The 21,032-nt window shown below is 39.8% G+C and overlaps 2 long non-coding RNA genes across 3 annotated transcripts in view; one reads left to right on the top strand and one right to left on the bottom strand.

Moving 5' to 3' along the window:
- Positions 1 to 17,927, top strand: part of LOC134883112 (uncharacterized) — a 37,854-nt gene extending 19,927 nt beyond the window's left edge. The window contains exon 4 of one of the 2 annotated variants that reach the window (XR_010168236.1): positions 17,719 to 17,927. This is a non-coding gene — a long non-coding RNA (uncharacterized LOC134883112). Of the gene's footprint in view, positions 1 to 16,570; positions 16,590 to 17,718 lie in introns of those variants that run through there. The other variant, XR_010168238.1, reaches the window with a different exon arrangement.
- Positions 10,098 to 10,883, bottom strand: LOC134883384 (uncharacterized). Its single transcript, XR_010168269.1, has 2 exons — positions 10,817 to 10,883; positions 10,098 to 10,669 (listed from the first exon to the last, which is right to left on the bottom strand). It is a non-coding gene; the product is annotated as an uncharacterized LOC134883384 (long non-coding RNA).
- Positions 17,928 to 21,032: the final 3,105 nt, after the last annotated feature.

Raw genomic sequence — 21,032 nt, 5'->3', positions numbered from 1 at the left:
CTGTAGTTCTTTGCAGATGAATGGCAGTTGTTGGAAGGAGTCGGTTTATCCCATCTGATTTTGAAAGCAGACACAGATGCTAAAAGGACTGGCTAAAGGGAATGCTCCTTATATCATTTTTTTGCATGACAGAGAACACTCCAGATTCTTCCTTTATTTATGTTTGCTTAATTTATGAAAGAAACCATACATTTTCATTCACTGTATTTCAACCACTGCTAAATGAAACTTCTATTAAACACCAGACAGACCTTTCTGGATTTGCTTTGAAAAACATATGAAACTGTATTCTATTGTGTTTGTATCACAAACATCAGCTCTTTGATTAAATTATCACCATTATTGATGGTTCCTTTTATTGGATGATGACATCAAGGTGTTTATACATCTCTTTAATAGGTAGAGTAATGTGGTGAGTGCTACAGAACAGGAGGAGATTGATGTGATAAGTACATGTTGGCTTTTGATAAACATATTCCTTCATCTTTAATACAGACAAATGATAATGACAGATGTCAAAGGCTCTAAAAACATCAATATCATTTGAACTGGTTAGAATTTAAGAAAGTAACATAGCCTAATTTAAAGCAAAACCATGAATAATTTATCTTAGGCACCTTTACAGCCATACATTTTGCCTTTTTATAAGCAGTTGAATAACCAAGCACCTAGCACCTGGACTTATTGATCCATGTCATCGTTTTTTCCAGCCTGATCTCCTGTTTCCCAAGGAGAGCAGTTGTGATGTGAGGAAAATGCTTTTGGAGGAGAAAAAAAAATCATTTTATTGAAAAGGATAAGGCCAATAATCCACTGACATAACGATTAGGCAGTAATCCTGGACTCTAGGTCAAACCTTGAACAATGTCTTTACTTAAGCCTTTGATTACCTGGCAGTCAGAATAATGACTTATTCACTCTTCACATGTTTTAAGCAAACAACCTTGATATCATTCAAACATATTAGATATCTAATATGACCTCACTTTTAAAATATTGTTATTGCTGTTGTTTATCAACCTTCTTTAACTTCTTTTAAACCGTTTCATTTGTATTTATTTTTTACTTTAATCCAGATTTTTCTTTTTAACAATAATTTAAAATAAACATTTAAGCTTAATGGCAAACATCCCTGATGGATAGCAGACTTTAATACCTTTTTTTTTTACATTATTGTCAGCTGGAAACGGCTTCCATTTTCCTGTAAGCAACGCATTTCTGTATTTGGTTGTGTTTTTCTGAATTTACAGCACATTAAGCTCTCAGAGCTACTGTACAACTCCCTTCTTGCATGTCGCCTGGGACCCACATCTCTAATGTACAGTAGAAACCATACTCCCATATTTCATATAATCTGCACTCTCTCATGTGTCTCTTAACTGTTATGAGCCTGTGGCCTGTTGCCACCCGCTCAATATGGCTGACCGTCTGAGTGATTGGCCCATTTATTCCCTCGATGTGAATCGATTTTGTCCTGACACAGCTGAAACCCCTCGTCTTGAAGCCCTACCTTAGACATATCCCTTTTAATAGTGCTCTCCCTTGTCACATTTGTGAATGGATGAGATCCATAAAAGTAACATTTCTATACGATTTGAACAGATTCCCCTCTGATATGGAACTTCCCAACATTACATCTGGGGACTGATGAGAAGTATGCAGTGTATGAGATGTTTGTATCAGTGAGGAGTACCAGTTAATGTCTTATCCATTTTGACCTTGTCTTGGAGATTTACCCCTTCTCTTGCTATCTCACTTTCCATCGCTCCAGTGCATGTCGCGTTATGTCATGGGGCAAACAGAGTTGCTACAAACAAACACACACACAATTAATGGCTTCAGGCAAATTGGAAAAACGCTTCAAAATGTCTCGATTTCGATTTAATATTATATCTTTGTATAATAATTATGATAACAAGTTATGAAAACTTGGAAACTGAACTCAAACTAAAAGCCTCAGTAATGGGAAATAGAAGGATATAAGGCATTCCCTCATCCTTAACTGTGAGCTGAAACAACTGATGTTCTGGTCCTGTTGTTTAACCAATTCCCCATCAGTCCTATTAAAACCTATAACGTAATTGAATGTTTGTCATTTAAAAGAAAACACAAAGTCCAGAGATGTTTACTAGTATGTTAGAGTTGCTTAGGCTTGAATGTGGATATGCACAGTTCCAGATGTCAGCGTCAATAGAGAACATTACAATGAGTTTCAAACAGGAGGTTTACAACTTAATATGCTCTGTGGTTAATGTGGGACTTGTTTCCAATACCTACATCCCAATGGAACATTTATTGTTGCAGCTTGTTAATTAAGAACTACAGCTCCCTAGGAGTATGCAATAAAGTGGCAATTTCAAGTGTATTTCTCTTGCTTATCATCCAGGAAAAACAACAACAAGAATAACACATTAAGTTCTGTCAATTCCTGTTTTTGTGGAATACAAATGTGGTTAAGCCAAATTATTACCTATCTACTTTTTGCATTTTGGTATTATTAATAACATTCTAAGGTTACAATAACTGGCTAGGCTTTTGTATTGTGGACGTATGCTATATTCTTGGCTGTATCACCTTTGTCAAACATTTTACAATCAAACAATCCCTATAAACAAAATGCAAGGATTCATACAGTCAGGCCTAATTTAAGTCACCAATAATATTGTAGTGGCCAAGGGAAAGTTACTGGGACTGAGAAAAATAAAGCTGAGTCTAGAAATGAATTGAAAATCATACTGGCTTTCATCACTGTCACCACAGCAAACTCTGGCCTCCCTGAGGCCCTACAAAACTGGTATCTTTATGCTGTTGACAACATTTGAAAGACCATTTTGACATGGGTGTCCAGGGCCCTTGGGGAGTGTGGGATACTTCCTATGCAATAATCAGGGTATACAATCTGCCCACAAGTTATCGAAAAAATAAATGAACATATGGGTCAGCTGTAAGGAGAGGCTATTCGCTTTCATAGATGTGTACATAATGGGATGGAGAAACACATGCATGACCACAACACTTGATACTATGTTAACTGAACAGGAGAGCCTACATACTGATCAGCTGGAACCAGCCCTTCCATATTAGAATTTTAAAAAATGAATCATTGGATTACTGAATGTGAATGTCAATTGTCCCTCGACCAGAATATTAGAGTGTTTCTCTGTGGTTGGTCATTTCTGTTGGTGGGCCTTTGATCAAAATTAAAATAAATAATTTTTCATAATTTGGAGAAAGTATCCAATGTCTCAAGAGGACAAATCAGAATTTTCATCTAGTGCCATCATGAGGTGATACAACTTCAGTTGGTCGTATACTGAACTTAACCGCCAAACACAATAATAAGTGAACATTATCCGATTTGCCTCAACTGCTCTAGTTGCAGTTAGGTATTTACTGTACAGAAATACCCAGTACTTCACATATTGTAAATATATTTGTTTACATATCTTCTCACCTAAAACAAAACAAATATATACATTTTGAATTTTCATACCATGGGTTGTCAGAGAATTGTATTCTGACAATACCCCCATTTATGAAATGTATTGCCATTATTCATATCACTTCTTATTTTTTTCTTTGCTTTCTTTTTACTCCTTCACATGCCTTTAAACTTCAATGTTCACATGAACCATGGAAGCTCTGACCTTTTCTAAAGTACATCCTTTGATGCAAGCATCCACACCGTTGATTGAAGAGGGAATTTGATCTTCTTGAATCATAACAGGACTACATTAAATGGTAAATTATAATGGACAGGACAAACATTGCATTTGCATCATTTATTATTTAAAAAAAAACCATTATTTTTAAATGAAATACAGAAAGATATCTAATGAAGAATTTATGAAGTTGTTGAACCATTTTGACATAAATGATTTCCTTTCAGATCACCTGCATTGATTTATTTCTTTTCCGAACACTTTACAAATAGCATTGCCTTATTAATTTTTCATACTTTATTGATGACTGATTAGGAAGTGACTTAACACACAGAGGGTGGTTCGAGTACCCTAGAAATTCTCACTGGGGATCCTTGTTTGTGGTATTAACATAACACTGTGTCAACAACTCTGAAAGAGTTAATCAATTAATCCATATGTGTATATATTTATAGTTTTAAACTCTTTTGTAATATTTATGTTTAAATTGCAATTTATTTATTTTTTCATTTTCAATGCATTTAAACATCAAGTGCTGAAAACATGGTTTGATCAAAAAAAGGCAAAACATTTGTATTAATAGGCTATTATTTAAAGAAGTATCAGGTAAATATGATTAAGTATTGTCTGAATAATTGTTTCTATAAATTGAATTGTCAGTCTGTGCCAAATTGTTAGCACCTAGATTGGAAGAAGACTCTATTAGGCATCAGTTGCTGGCTCAGTCAGCACAACACTGAAGTGAGTGCAGTGTCAGCAAGACAATAATGTCATTGCTGCTGGTTAACGGTATTAGTGATTGATTCTCGCGGTTCCTCAGTTCGCTCCAGAATTAAACTATAAGATGTATATGATTTTTCATGCCATCCTTCAGAAAGACACAAACGGAACTTCTTGAGTATTGCGTTGAATCTAGATTTCATAACAATGTCGATTTGTAAGAACTGGTAATAACAGACAGAGGCTAAAGGACAATGCATTGATAAATCGCTGAAGGAATGTGTTGTGTGAAAATTAATTTAAATTGAGTGTGAAAAGGTCATATATTTCCCCGGTATATTGTCTTTTGCGGGATGAACCAGCAGTCAAATTAAAATTAACAACTCTTTATATTAACTTTGAAAAACGCTGTATTACTGCTCTTATTTATTCTAACTGAGTTGTTATCCTTGCCTCTAAACCTCTCCCTTGGAAATGTGCTCCTCACTACTTCGATTCAATCAACTGACTGCATGATGGGTGGTCAAAACCGCCACTGCAGGGATCTGGGTTTCAGGGCTTAATTGGTATTAATATTAAATTACGGCAGCAGTTTGACAGCTTCCCCTCTCATCTGTGGATTTCTTTAAGATTATAAGCATGGTTGATATAGGGTTTTAAAAGGTGATGTAGTTTCACATACATCATAAATTTTACTTAAAAGTAGACAGGTTTGTTTTAACTGATCATGATGAAGAAATGGTTAATAGCACAATTTATTGGCTATAGAATAATTACACTATCAATGGTTACATTGGTCCATTTTAAACCTTGCTTAACAATGTAATTATGTCTGCCTCACGGTCGCAATATCCTTTTCACAATAAAAACCCATAACTGCCTATTGTCAAAAAACTACCCCAATTATACCCAGCAAACAAGCCCAGTTGAGGGAGGCTGCAAAGACGACTTAAAGAAGTGTTAAAAAAATACATTATTTCTAAACTAGTTCAGTAGGTTAACATTCCCTAAGTCATGTATTTATATTATCTGGTATTTTACTTTGTCTTTTTCAGTTCTTTAGGTTTAGGTTACTGTCGTTTTTGTTGTTGACTTTGACAAGCTGGCAGTAACTCACTGTTCGGAAACAAGAATGTCCTGTGGTGTTGGTTGATCTGAGAAAAACAGAAAGTGATCCAGTTGTCTTTGCAACAGCAGCACCGAAAAATATACCGCCAGAAAATGCTAGGGGGAGGAAAAGTTGAAAAGCTGTCTTTTTTCTGCATTTATTTACTTGAATATTGTATATGAATAGTGTATTGTCTGAGCTGTAGTATTTATTTCAACCCTTCATATGTAAATAGCCTACTTAACAGCATATTGTGCACAGAGCATCATCAAACATTGATACATCCTGTTTGCAGACTATTTTTTAAACAGTCTTTTCACTTGTTGTGCAGACACTGGGGAATGTTTGGCATAATTCTGCATCTCAGACAGATGCTGTTTTTAATGGTAACTTATTGGAAAATGGGGGTGGAGGCAGGAAAGAGAGAAGAAGGTGACTCAGAGGAAATAATAACACAAACCGGAAAGGAGTCCGACAAGGATTTTCTCTCATCGTGCGACCTCTTATGGCGTTCAAAGCAAGTCTGTCATGTTATTCCCACAATTTAATCAATTAATCGTCAACAAAGCAGTCAGTTAAAGATTAGGGCAAAGGTTAAATCAATACAAAGGTCTGTGGGCGAAAGATGTCTTATTGTTTTTATTTCTCTAATCCACTATGGGAACTTGTGAGGCTATTGCTTTATTCCACTTACATCCCGGAGTCCTTTCTCTGTGCTCAGAAAAGCAAAAGCTTTTTTGCAACGTTTACCAGAAAAAGGTTTGGATTGATGGTGTAGTCTGTGCCATTTGTGTGGCTGGAATTTCTTTACGCTTTTTGCACTCATCAGGTTACGCTATCAGTTGGAACTTTCATTATAAAATGAGTCTCAGTACACTCGACAAGTGGAGTATATAATATACATTCATCAGGTGCAGTACAAATGTGTATCGATGAATGTCTGTGTAAAGGACCCCAAACAACATGGTTCATGTATTTGTTAAATTGCTTTTATTTTGTTATTTCTCATGAACAAGGATGTGCTTTTATTTTGAAGAGACAATAGGCGCACATGTAACGGAAGTTGGCGTGGAAAGGCATAAACAGAAAAGTACGCAAACACGGAGATGAACGGTGCTGTAACACCGCGTATACATAAGGGATAAGGCCGAAACGGGAGAGTATAACGGAGTTTAGCTCCAGTCGAGAGGGCAACAAGGTAACTGCATTTGTGTGTGTCTAATTGTCAAATAATTTGGAGTTTATTTCAGTTTTTTGTTAACTTTTCAGTTCTAACAGGGTTTAGTTTAATGTGTCTTTAATGTCTACCTAGCTCTTACCTTGGTCAGTGAAGTTATATTGGAAAACGGAATAAACTACATCAGTCCAGGCTTGTATTAATTCGACTGGGATGTTACAGTCTGAAACAAATAACACAGAAAACAACATGTTCTGCCAATTGTTTGATTACTGTATAACTCAATTTCCACAACTTTCCATCTTTAATAAAAAGTATTGTAGGAAATGTTCTTTTATTCGAGGCCCAGGAGTCGATTTAAAAGAAACGAAGTGAATCTCCTCATATAAGTTTCAAAAGGAGTATTTAATAAAAGGATGCAGCAGTAGGTTTTACAAAAGTTTCACAGCTGTGGCTCAATAGCCCGGGACACGCGTCCACAGGCCGCTGACTGAGAGGAGCTCAGCAGTAGTTACTGTCTGGCGGTCCGGAACAAAAGAGAGATCGATTTCACAATACAAACATGTTTTATAAAACCACCCCCATTCCGACCATAAAATAAACAACTTCGAAATAAGACGCGTTCCGGTCTCGTGCTTTCATTGGTTGGTAGCGGGGGGCTGGATCCTGTTGGCCGCTTGTCACATGGGGTTCTCCGGATTCTTCTATAGGCTGACGTCGTCGGGGGCGGGTCCTCTTAAGATGTCACCGTCGCCATCTTGTTAGTGATGTTCTGGAGCTCTCACCTACAATATTCTATTATGCAATCCTTCTGAGGTTTATCAGTTATTAAACACGCAATAGTATCATTGCAGCATCAATGAGTGAGAGGTAGAGGCGGTGTGTTTAGTATGTAGCTCCACACGTCCTTCCCTCTACTCATATATACAATACAATATTAGCTTTATGCTATCTGAGGCTAAAAACAACATCCGGTAATACTACCAGAATTGGACAAATATGATCCGTCCAGAAACAGTGAATTATCTTTTAATGTTCTGCTCCAATATATTGATTATTTCTAACAGTATATTTTACATTTGGAGAAATTAACAAATTCACTTTCTTGTATAGAGTCAGATGTTAACTGGTGCTGGGAGTTGGTTAGCTTAGTTTAGTAATAAGGCTGGAAGCAGGGTAAACTAGGCTTATGGTTTCAAACCAACACTTACACGGGTACTAATTGACATGTTTCATTTTTGTTTATTTATTGGCACACACCAGATTGTAACACACGTGGTACTAATATATATTGCATCGGACAATGTTAATTTCATTTTATTAGCTACATTTATGTAGATATTTAACAAAATATGAGCAAAAGAAAACAACTTTGGAAGAAAAAAAAAACGTTTTAAGTTATATAAGTAATTAAGTAAGACATATTCTGGCTGTGGCACAAACACACTGCCTATCTTCAACCAAAACGCAGCAAACACCACCTGTTAGTGAATTTAAACATTCATGTCCGACTTTACTTATCAAATCCCATACCAAAAGCTTTGGCTCCCTTGGGCCTAATTTAATTATTTTCAGCTTTATATTTATGCAATGCTTAAAGTTTCAAAGTCATTATCAGTCATCATCTGCCCAGGGCTAATTTTGATGTATGATACTGATCAACACAAATTACTTGTTCATATTGATTTGAGTACTCATTTTTTATTTGACAGCAGTTCTGGCAAAATGTGATAAATATGGAATGAGGACAAGGGATTCCTGAAAGATGCAGATCTTAATCAAAAAATCAGAGACAAACACATTGAACACAAGACAAATGAGGATATCCAAACGTAACATTCATCATTGCTGCATTCTTTATGCCCTGTCAACATCTCAGCACAACAATTTAAACCAATGCTTTGCTTGTTCTATAAAATCAACAGGAAAAAACACAGTTTGCAGTCCACTAGTGTTGTGCAATTCTTTTTTTAATTATTCAGAACCAAACATTGTGTTCTCTTCCCATGTCATTCCGATGCAACAAGGAGGTACCTTTCAAATTTCAGATATTATCTGGCTTCTTATTCCATCACAATACCTACACAGAGTTCCTTTTATTTTGGGTTGAGCTACTGTCTCACTAATTTCCAACTCAAAGCACCCAAGTGACACCTTGGGGGCAGGATATTGAGATGAAGAAGAAGCAGCCCCTTGTGTGTCATCGTAACGGCACCCATGACTGTCTCTGACATTTATGCTCTTGGTTCCCTAGGTAGATCATTTCCAGCCCTGCCTGAGGTTAGCCTCAGGACACATTTGTCTAGCTCCACTAGCCAGTTGCTACTAAAAACACTTGGCTTTCGAGCAAAGACATTCATTCAGTGTTTTATTTCCCTTTCAGTTTCAATATTTTTGCTTTTTTCCAGAAGTCACACTCAAAGTAACTAAATTGAATCAGTTTCAACTTGTTGTTAAATTAATATATATTCTACAGTCATACAGGAGTATTATAGAGCAGACTGCTTTTCAGGCATTAAGGTTGATTGCAGAAAATTGTAAAACCTTGACAAACCCCTCAGCATTTAAATATATTTGAATATCTTTGCAGAGATTCATTTTTTGAATAAGTGAGTTTGTGTGCATGCTTATTCGACCAAAATAAGAACAAATAAAAACTCCTCAATTCTCAGTAGCTCAGTTTGAACTTACTACAGTGTGTGTTTTCAGAAAAAAGGTCCAGGCTTTAAGTACTTTACAAATTATCATCATCATATTTTCATTTAGACAACCAGCATTCTCCAATGAAATCTATTTACAACTAGGGCCCTGTGCAAGCTCATAAGAAGATGATCTATACCTTTCAAGTCTCCTGCTGTGAAACAAATAGCAATTGCAGACGTTTATGCTCTGTCAGCGTGTCTGTTAAATAGCACACAGCTGCCTGGGGGGTCAAACCTCTTTGTCTTCACTAATGTTAGAAGCCGCTCAGTGGGACTGTTTAATTCACAGACATTGATGAAGGTGTTGTTGCACACTAGAAGCTGCTCTTAACTTGATCCTATTTCAGGAGTTTAAATCGTTAAAATACAGACCAACATGCACATGGCAACTTTACATGTCAACCGGCAATATTGAACCCAATATAGGCCTATGTGTGTTACTAAATTAATTAATAATAGTGGTGGGCATAGATTAATTTTTTTAATCTAGATTAATCTTGGAATTAATCTAGATTAAAATGGCTCATTTGAATTCTGCCAAGGCATTCAGAATATGTGTGCTACCCAAATAATGACTAAAAGTAAGTCTTTGAGAACGGGTTTCTCAAGCCAGGTGGTGCATTAGACCAGGGGCTCATCTCCAGTTTCCAAAATGCATCACAAACTGCTTGAGAAAGCTGTTCTATGATAATTGGTGATGAAAATAAATCAATGACAATGAGATGTACTTGTGTTTATTAACTGTTTATTTTTAGTTGAACAGTAGGCCTATATAACAGGTTGTAATGAACTGTTTACAGTCAGTAGCTTTGTGTCAGTCAAAGCTCTATTTCTCCTTCTTCCACCAGTCACTCAGGCAGACCAGTTTGTTCACATTTTCTGGTGACAAACAAGCTCTCCTCTTCTGCACAATATGGCCTGCTAAAGAAAAAAGTCTCTCGCATGGGACAGTTGTGGCAGGGGTCCCCAAGTATTTACGGGCAATTTGGGCCATCTTACCATAGACAGCAGTGTGCTCCGACCACCATTTCAGTGGACACTGATCTAGACTGGTACTGGGCTCTACCTTGTACCTCTCCACTGTACTGTCTTCTGGTGTCTCCTCATCTGATTCTGAGTCGGATCCCATCAGTAGCAGGGCTGTTTTCTTCTTGGGTGGCTCAGGGTTCTCCTCCCTGAGTGGCTGCACAGCAGGTTCTTCTCCCTTCATCAATGCACTTAGCTTTGCCCACACTGGCTCCCTCTCTGCTCTGGGCAAGCACTTGAGGTCCTTAAATCGTGGATCTAGAGCAGTCGCCACCTTTGATGAATAAAAAATAATAATTATTGATTGATGAAAATGTCACTTTCCAAATCCAACCTCCATATTTCTTCATGACTTATTCATCTGGCTTTACAGTCTATTATGGTCATAAAATGCAGTTATCTTCTGGTCACTCTGACATACCTTAAGCCATTCCAGGTTTATTTTCTCCCTCCGCTGGTTGAGGTCCTTGATGAAGGCAGCCTTGAATCGCACAATGTAGGCAGGATCATCATCTGAGATGTTCATCGCGTGCTGGAGGTGGCACAGGGCAGGTAGAACCACAGAGCAGGATACATACTTATCTCCACCAAGGAGCTCAGTGATGTACCTACAGACAGACAGACAGACAGACAGACACACAGACACACACACACAGAGCAAAAAATTATTAGTGACAGATTCATTTAACTCAGATTACACATTTAAGGGCAGGTGTTTCTTACATACAAAGTGACATTTAAAAACTTGTATGCCAATTCATGAACACACTATCTTTGTAGACCATACCTGCATGGCTCCAGCAGTTTCTCTAGCTTTGCCAACTTCTCATAATCCGCATTTGTTGGGAGGGCCAGGTTGTGCTTCTGCAGAGACAGCGTTGTGTGCAGTGCGTCTCTGTTGCGCCTCACGCGCTTTATCATCTCGAGAGTGGAATTCCAACGCGTTGGAACATCTTGCACGAGTGACTCCTTAACTTGTCCAAGGGAGGATTGTTGGACATTTAGCTCGTCTGAGTTGGCCGGACTGTGTTTGAAATGTCCGACCACTTTACGGCACTTGGCCAGTGCACCATCAAAACCACCTTCCCGAAGTGACATTACAATAGCTCTCTGTACAACATGCGCAACACAGGGCAAGTGCTCGAATGGCAGTATCCTCCCTGCTGCCACCATATTAGGAGCGCTATCTGTTCCAATAGTGCTTATTTTGTCAGTTATCCCCCACTGGTTAGCGACGTCGAGGAACTGCCTTGCACACGCTTCTGCAAAGTGACGCTCCTCTGTTTTCATCACACCTAACGGACAAAGTAAATTAGAATAATTTCACTACTAGTAGTAAACATATAGCAATTATCAAGAAGCAAACATAACGTGGTGGTAATTAATAGGCTACGAAATTAAATTATGTAATTTAAAATGACATAACGTAGCATACCTAAAGCGAAGGAGTGAAGTTCCCAGCTAGCATCGATGAGGTGTACTGTAACGCCGAGGTAGTTGTCGTTGTTAACGGACGTCCAATGGTCCCCAGTCAGTGCTACAGACCTCGCCTCTACCATCTTCTCAACTTTCGTAGCTTTCTCTTCTGCGTGCTGGTCAGTGGTGTAGTGGGGATTTTTTAAGTGAGGGTACGCTATTTGTGACGTCACCCCCCAAACACACACACACACACACACACACACACACACACACTCCCACCCAAAAAGCCATACATATATTCAGCTTAACATGCAGAAATACACACAGGTGTCATATAGATTATTGTTTGTTTTATTTAAAATTCAGTACTTACATGAAAGCGCTTGGTACCGTCAAAGAAATCGCCACACTGGGTCAGGAGGCTCACTGCGAGATTCGGTTGCAGGTCTTGTTCTCCTGTCTTCAGCCGAGCGATGGCATCGCAACCAAGTGGTCACGTAGCTTGTCGGATCCCACTGTGTCATCGGTGGTCCATGTAGCTTGATGAACATCAAAGCAGATACCCTTTCGATCAGTAATCTTGTGCGGATTGGGGTGATAATAAGATTCATTTGGCTGAATCCCCTTTCGCACTCTGCAGTGCTGCATGGGATGACTTTCGTGCAGTTCATTAAAGGCCTAAGATCAGGTGTGTGACTGTCATCCCCAGAGCTCTCGATTAAATCCCTAAACCCGTTGATTGCACTCGCAATATGAAGTCTGAAGCGTTTGCAGAGTGCCGCTATTTCCTCCTCTCCAAAACCAGGCGGCATATCTTGCGCAGGCGGCCAGTTCTCGCGCTCCAGAACTTTAAGTTGCGAAATCAACTGGGTATAGTCCGACTCAGCTTGGGCATTTGCCGGTCCGGATGCTGCAGTTGTGAACATCCGACGGCTTAAATTGTTGCTTAGACTTCTAAGAAACTGTTGCCGGTTTATGGAAACAATTTTTGCATTGTCTGTTAGCTCAACAGAGCCAAATCTGCCTGCTGAGATAGCGATTTCAGCAGCAAGGACTTTTGTCCCAGGTCGTTCTCCCATTGCATCAATGAACCGAATGCTACGTTTAATCAGTTTGTCTGCGTAGGGCACTGATGCAGTGCGTTTTTGCAAACATTCTGACAGTAGAGCTAACTCATGCAGCGTGTCATTCATAAGTGCTAAATCCAGCAAAAACTGCTTTGAAGTCAGCCGCTTCAACAGACCTCTATATGACAGCCTATCAGAGGCCGATCGCTTCTCATCTGTCATTGCATTGGTAAAGTGAGCACATAACGATTCAAAATTATCCCAAACGGCAGACACTGTGCGGAAAGAACTAGCCACCCATCTTGTACTTAACACACGGCCGATTTTCCCCACTTGTTGTTCCAATATTTCAGCACACTCTGCCAGCTCTTTTTTATTTTGGGGTGATCTACTGTACACAGTGTATAATTTGTCCATGAATGCCTGAAAATGGTTTACACCATTAACGTCAGACACAGTGTCGTTAACTGCGAGCTCTAGTCTATGATTTAGACAATGCCACGTCAAAATATTGGGATAGCGTTCAGTCATTCGTTTGGCCACACCAGATTTTCGCCCCAACATTACGCTGGCTCCATCACTTGCAAAAGCTATTAAGTGCTTCTTTAGATATGCGTCATCAAAACCATGAGCATGGAGGCATTTGAGTAGAGTTTGCAGAATTGTGTCCGCTGTTTGGTTAGGAAGTTCGATTAAATCCAGGAACATAAAGTGTGGGTCGTATAACTTGTCTGTCTCACATTTGAGATAGACGATCAATGTAGTTTTGCACCCTAGGGTCGTTGATTCGTCGATCAGGACTGATATTTTGCCTTCTATTTCCTGAATGCGTTGACAGGCTTTTTTACGCATTTGGGAAGCAATGTGATCTGTAATTTGTGATGCACTGTAACGGGAGTGCAAGCCAATGCCCGTGTCAATCCCATTCTGGCTTTGTAACTCCATCAGTCCATAATGGTCAGAAAATGGCCTATTTTTCTGTGCTATGTGGTAGACGGTTCGGAACACGGCACTAGTAGCCTTCGTGAAGGATGCATTCATTCTATCACAAACTTTATGGATTGTCTCTCTTTTTGCTCTAGCTTGAATCCGTTGAGCAGCAACGTGACCACTTGACTGGAGGTGCCTCAGAATTTTTTTTCGAAGAGAGGTTAACATTGTGCTCTTCTCTGTTCCACTATGGGTGATACTGTAGGACCGCCATTCATCTCCCATTCGCGAACCTTGGGCTTTGAATACAGATAGATCACTAATGGACGTGCACACTTTGCAGCCCAGTTTCCCGTCCTTTGCGTCGATCCAGGGATAGGCCTCCTTTTTTCTCTTCCACATCTCCTCAGTCCAGATCGCGAACGGTGAGCTGTCGGAGCTCCCCATAGAAATATGGGAGCTCCCCACCACCTCCGCGCTAGCATTAGCAGAAGATGTGGGAACTTCGGTGGTGGTGCTGGCTTGTGGCTCAGTCAACGTCTCTGGCTCCTGAATTTCATTGCTGACATCTTTCCGAAAATAAAAATCAATACTTTTCTGTCGATTTGACATTTTAATAACTACACTAACCACACTGAAATCAAAATAGGCTACACCTCACATCCACGTTCTCGTTGTTTTTTTTTTGTCTTGTTTTAAGTCTCAGGTTGATGACGATTATCGAATGTTCATGTTATGTTCATGTCGTAGCCAATATAGGTCACGGACAGATACTGGGGATGTCTTATGTAGCCTATGTAGGTTGTTCTCACCATTGCCAATATCTCCGGATTGACATTTGAGTTGTAAGCTATTTTATATTTATTATTTTTTTATATATCACGTCGGGAGAAGTGGGTGGACGGCGTACCCCCGCGTCCAACGCCCACTACACCCCTGGTGCTGGTCATGTATTCTCCTCATGATAGTTCACCTCGCAGGTAGTTTGTAAGATGGGTCACCTGTGGCCGCCTGGAGAACAAGCTCGAGCCCGTCATCTTCAACCACGCTAATCGGCCTGCAGCTGGTGGCAATCCACTGAGCGAGGAGACTAGTTAGCTTGGCTGATAGAGCTGTGCTGACGGGCTTGCCTCGGTTGCACTCAAACATAGTTGTTTGACGACGAGTCTTCCCCCGCGCTACATCAGTGCTTGGCCCGGCATCTTCCGCATTAGCTGAGGGATGCTTTGCGTTTAGGTGGTACTTGAGACTGGATGAACTCCTACAGTAAACTAATTCCGCATTGCACAAGGTGCAAACAACCTTATTTTTGTCGAGGTTTCGATCGGGAAGCTTCTTAAAAATAAATTTCCCCTGAAGCAAACCCGGCGGCTTCATACCTGCTGTATCCATGTTAGCATGTCACGTTTAATGTGGCTGATTTGACCGGGGTCAGATCCACAGACAGAAGAAACACAGGTCAAAGACTCGATCTCGCCCCCTACAGTGCAATTCGGCTAGGTATACATCCGCGCTAAATTATCAAGGTGAAAGTCATCATAGCTTGCGTAGTATAGACCCAGCTCCCAACCCAACTTTGAGAATAGATTAACGGCGATATTTTTTTTTATCGCCGACAAGAGTCTCATGTTAACGCAGCACGTTAACGCCGATAACGGCCCACCACTAATTAATAACAATTTCTATATAAGGTAAAATATGTACATTTCCAAAGTCAAAATCGGTGTCAAATATTAAAGTTCCACAACATGAAACTAATGGTACACTGCAACACTTTTGTGACACTTTTCTACAATTCTAGAGTATAATATCAGACATCAGTCGGAACATGTTATGACAATATTGGAAAAGTTATTACATATTTAATTTTCAACCAGTTCATGTGCATATTTTATTACATCTTCAAATAGTATTTTTTAGGATATTGTTATACAAATGGGTGCACCATGTACAAGTGTGTTAGCTGCTGATAAGGGTGTTAAACACAACACTCTTTTTTTGTTATGATGGCATTAAATATCTAGTTACATGAGGATCCCAGAGCTATAGGGTCTTTATTCACCCAATAATATCTTTGGCTTGTCCGGCCTCTGCTTCAGTGCCTCCCTCCTCAAGGGAGTCTTTCACTGACTGGAGCCCTGTCTGTAATGAGGTAGTAGCAGTATCTGCTGAAGGGAAATACCATGAGCTCTGCTAATAAAACACCCTGAAAGATCTTAGCCAGGTAACAGGAGAAGGTAGCATTTTTTATGTATGTACTAAAACAGGAAACAAATATTCATCACTTGTGTGCAGTATTGTTTTGGTTAGACCCCTCATGCTCCCCCATCACATATTGCAGATGAAAACAGAGGTTGCTTAAATGATGTTAGTTGCTTTTTTGTTTTTTGCCATGGATTGATTTTCTGTTTTGAAGGCTGTCTGTTAAGAAATATTTCACAAGCTCCATTTTTCCCTCAGGTCCTTCAGCAGTTTATCAAAATATAAATATAACCATAATGATGTTGTTTAAACAATACACTGGAACATGTTTAAAGTATACTATATCACGTAAGACACAACGTTATCTATGGAGTTTGGTTAGAAAATAAACCTGAAACATGTTGCACCTTTCTTGTTTGCTGCTGGAAATAAAACTGTTGGACATTTTAAAAACAAACACATTATTTATCTACTTTTTTATTAGATACAGCATGCTTCACATGTTCGTAGATATCTGTGCTTTCTAACTAGCTTTGTTTTGTTTTTCTGCTCAACAGAATATGCACCAAGGCAATGATTTGCGTGCTTCAGTGCAGAGGAGGGTTTGTTTGTTTTTAGCACTGCCTAGCACAAGTGGGCGGTGAGTTAATGGCTGCACAGAGCTTATGTGAGGATACTATGATCCACTGAAGGACAGCATGATACATTTTCTAAATTTACAAAAAAATAAGTGCAACAAACTACCACTTATAGGGTATAAGACTTAGACTCAAAACATATTTGAAAAAATGTATCTGTTTGTAAGATAACGTCTTTCAAATCATGCAGTTATCACATACCCACTCACATTTATGTATTTGTTTTTCCTTTTATGCTACTTCCTCCTCTTTACCAATCAATCGTGTACCCAGTAAGTGTTTCATTGCACGTGTACATTACAACTTGGCCATTCTCATCTGTCATTTTAAGTGTTTCTCAATTTTGATCTGTTTTTATTCCTCAGATAGTCCCTTCTTCTCTTACGAACTAAATATAAAGATATATGTTCATATACTACACATAATTCCCAATAAATACAATGAAACAACATCTTTATGAAAACTTGATAATTTTGTGAATATGAAATGACTAACTTAAATAAACATTCAAGTCTCGAGTCAATACTTTTTTCTAACAAGTGAAACTCGCTGTTAATTAAACACAAAAAGTATTAATCCGTATTATTAAAAGTATTCTTCTACCTGCTACACTGACCCACTTTGTTCGCCCGCACCACAAACGGCACCATGCAAACATGGCCATACAGGTCAGAGGTACATTACAATGAGTGATGAGCCATGTCTGTAGCCTCAATGTGATGCTTGCCTGGCAGAGTTCTATCTTTGTTTTTTCTTGAGACACATAAACAGTTTATTTATTTAACTTGCCTCTTTATAAACGTTCCTATACAGGCTTTTACGTCCATTTTTATTATCTCCAAAAAGGCTACTATATGCGTTTATTTACTGACTCCTTCGGGTCACACTGCAATTCAACGTGTGTACTTGCAACTTCAGCTGTTATTCTTCAACCCTTAACTTTTTTACAGTATCATTTCATGTATAGCAATTTAATTTTTTTTTATAAAATACAAAACGACCCTGCATCCCTGTTGTCCCTGTAATGGTGTCTGTCCCTTTAATGATTGTTCCCTTTCTTTCATTAGCGCTGATTGAAGGCACCTGGCTGAGCAGTTAAAGGCCGGAGCCAGAGTCTTGCCAGGTCTCTCTTTTGGCTGAAGGACTCTGGGGAGAGCAGCCTTGTTCATGCTTAGGTTTCCCTTTTGTTTTGGTTCGGCATGCAACACCCTACATCATACCATGTTCACACATTCACATCTACACTACTGATCTTACTGACTAACACACCTCATGATGGTAGGTCTTTGATTTGTTTGCTATAATAAATATATTTTCTTATAACTTTGTCCTTGCCACCATTTTTTGTTGTGGCCAAGAGCCGGCCATGACAAATGGGGGCTCGTCCGTTTTTTTTTTTGTTGTCTTTGCTGCGGTGACGGATAGGTGGGAGTCGTAGTAGGAGTTGGTGCGTGTGTGTGTAAAAGTTTGTTGGGAGTGCAAGCAGTGCGGCCGGCTCCTTTGTTTCGACTCATTACACGCTGTTTTGGTAAGGACACTTTATTTCAGATCGTTGTTTGGATTGATTGGATTACTTTACGAGGCTTTGGTTTGTTTAAGCATTATATTTGAAGACAGCGTTGGCCAGTTATTATCAGCTGTTCTTTCCTGACGTGTGTGTGTGTGTGTGTGTGTGTGTGTGTGTGTGTGTGTGTGTGTGTGTGTGTGTGTGTGTGTGTGTGTGTGTGTGTGTGTGTGTGTGTGTGTGTGTGTGTGTGTGTGTGTGTGGAGTTTTCCCTGATGGGTTGTAGCGGCGGTCCCCTTGGGGTCGTTGAGCTGGGTGTGTGTAGTGTTGCGGCGAAAGTGGTTGAAGCTTCGGCTTGGGAGCATGGCCGTGGTTTCAGCAGGTTTACTAGCCTGCTAGTCGCTCTGCTGTGCCAGCGGTCTCCAGTGCGTAAATACCCACCACAAGTAGCCGCATGAAGACTATGGGGGAGCTTAGTCAGTGGGATGGTCAGTAGACAGCGGGGAAACTCCAATCCAAAAATAATATCATTCCAATACGTGCGCACGGTAAACGCTGTTGTGTCTGTCCGATTTTTTTTTGTTGTTAGTTTTTTTGGTGTGTTTTGGTGCTTAAAGGTCGCGTTGCTGTCTTCCTGTGTGTTATCTTGAAATAACATGGCTGACATAGAGGCATTCATTAAAGCTCCGTCTCAGGAGTCTCTTGGTGCTTTCACAAAGGATCAATTGCTCTTGATTGCTGAGCATTTTTCTGTGTCTATTGGTGGTGACAAAAGGGTGAAAGAAAACATCAAGGACTCTATAATATCGACATTGATGGAGATTAAAGTTTTGCCTGCAGAGAAATGGGAGGTTTTTTCAAAGCCTCCTGTTCAGTCGAGTGTACTGTCCTTTGAGCAGCAGAAAGAAATGTTGATGTTACAACTGGAACATGACAGAGTGAAATATGAGTTAGAAATTAAAAAACAGATTGAAGTGGAAAGAATTCGACAATAATCTGAGAAAGCCAAGCTAGATATGGAGGGATGTCGCCTGTCTATGCTCAGAGATGGCATGTTGTCCGGTGAGGGGCAGGGTGGACAGGGGCCCAGGTCTCCTCATCGTTTTGATATTAGTAACATGCGCTTGTTACCTCACTTTAATGAAAGTGATCCAGACACGTTTTTTTTAATTATTTGAACGTGTAGCAAAGGCTAGAGATTGGGCCGATGCAGACTGCGCCCTGATGCTTCAGTGTGTGCTCACAGGAAGAGCACAGTCTGCTTATTCCTCTCTAAGTCTTGAAGATAGCTCGAGCTATGTTAAAATTAAATCTGCTGTGCTTAGAGCATATGAACTGGTGCCAGAGGCATATCGTCAGCGTGTTAGGTTCCTTGAGCAAAAGCAAGGTCAAACGTATTTGGAGATGGCGAGGGATTTGTCTATTCATTTTAAGCGTTGGTTAACTGCTCTGGACATGAATTCTTTCGACGATTTGTGTGAACTAATGATTTTAGAACAGTTCAAAAATGTTCTTCCTGATCGCATGGCCACATACATAATGGAACAAAAGGTCACTTCTGCTGCTGAGGCTGCTGTGGCAGCAGATGAGTTTGTGTTGCTTCATAAGAACAGGTTTGGAGGGCGCTCTGGGGCCCTAACTGCTGTTGAAGGGAGGAGAAGTGCTGCTGATGGTAGTTCATTTGGGATGTATCCAAAGAAATTGGGTTTCGTAAAATCAGATGTTGACCATTTGGATAATGTTGATAATTGCAACTATTGTCGGGAAAAAGGACATTGGAAGGCAGAATGTCCTGCGCTTAGAGCAAAGTCCAAGGGACAAAGATATTTTGTTAAGCCTGTTGCATTTGCTGCCCCTGTGGAAAGCTGCTGTGTTGCTGAGGTGCTTACAGCCCACTCATGTGAAACAGATGTCTTGGCATCTTATGCCCCTTTTTATTAGAGATGGCTTTGTGTCATTACTAAATAGTGATGTAAGAGTTCCAATCAAAATCTTGAGAGACATGGGTACCTTTGACTCCTTTATTGTTGACTCTATTTTGCCATTTTCTGAGGAAAGTGACACTGGTGACACGGTTCTGAGTCGTGGGATGGGGTTAAAGGTTCTCCCTGTTCCCGTTCATAAGTTGTATCTTAACTGTGACCTTGTCAAGGGTGAAGTGGCTATTGGTGTGCGTCCGGCTTTGCCGATTGAGGGGATACATTTCATTCTGGGCAACGGTTTGGCAGGTAGCAGAGTGTGGACTGATGTTTCCCCGGCGCTTTCAGTCACCTGTGGTCTGAATGAGTCTATGCCTGAGGATAACTCTACAGTGGTGCCAGAGGTCACGTCCTCTTGCATGATCACACAGGCTATGGCCAAAACTGATCATGACTTGTCATCAGAGGACAACTCTGAGGAAGTGGATGTTCCACCTTTGTCTGAGTTTCCATTACTACTCACACACAATGAAATGGTAAAAGAGCAAGGTAAGGATTCTTCATTGAAAGAGATTTTTGAGTGTGTTTTACCGGTTGCTGAGATAGAAAATGGCTCAAGTGGATACTTTTTGCATAAGGATTTGTTGTTTAGGAAATAGATATGGTGTTTTGGATCACGTTGTCCAGTTGGTGGTGCCAACTAGGTTTCGTCCTCTTGTCCTGAAAGTTGCACATGACGAGTGTGGACACTTTGGTGTTCGGAAAACATATTTAAATATCCTTAAACACTACACCTGGCAACATTTAAAAGAGATGTGTCTGAGTACATTAAAACATGCCATGTGTGTCAGTTAACAGGGAAACCAAACCAGAAGGTCAAGCCAGCACCATTACATACGATACAGGCGGTGAGTGAACCATTTGCTCATCTCATAGTTGATTGTGTGGGCCCATTACC

This window comes from Eleginops maclovinus, chromosome 2 (assembly GCF_036324505.1).
Source record: "Eleginops maclovinus isolate JMC-PN-2008 ecotype Puerto Natales chromosome 2, JC_Emac_rtc_rv5, whole genome shotgun sequence".
Lineage (NCBI taxonomy): Eukaryota > Metazoa > Chordata > Actinopteri > Perciformes > Eleginopidae > Eleginops > Eleginops maclovinus.
The sequence above is the reverse complement of the archived record's forward strand: the minus strand, read 5'-3'. Positions and strand labels throughout refer to the sequence as shown.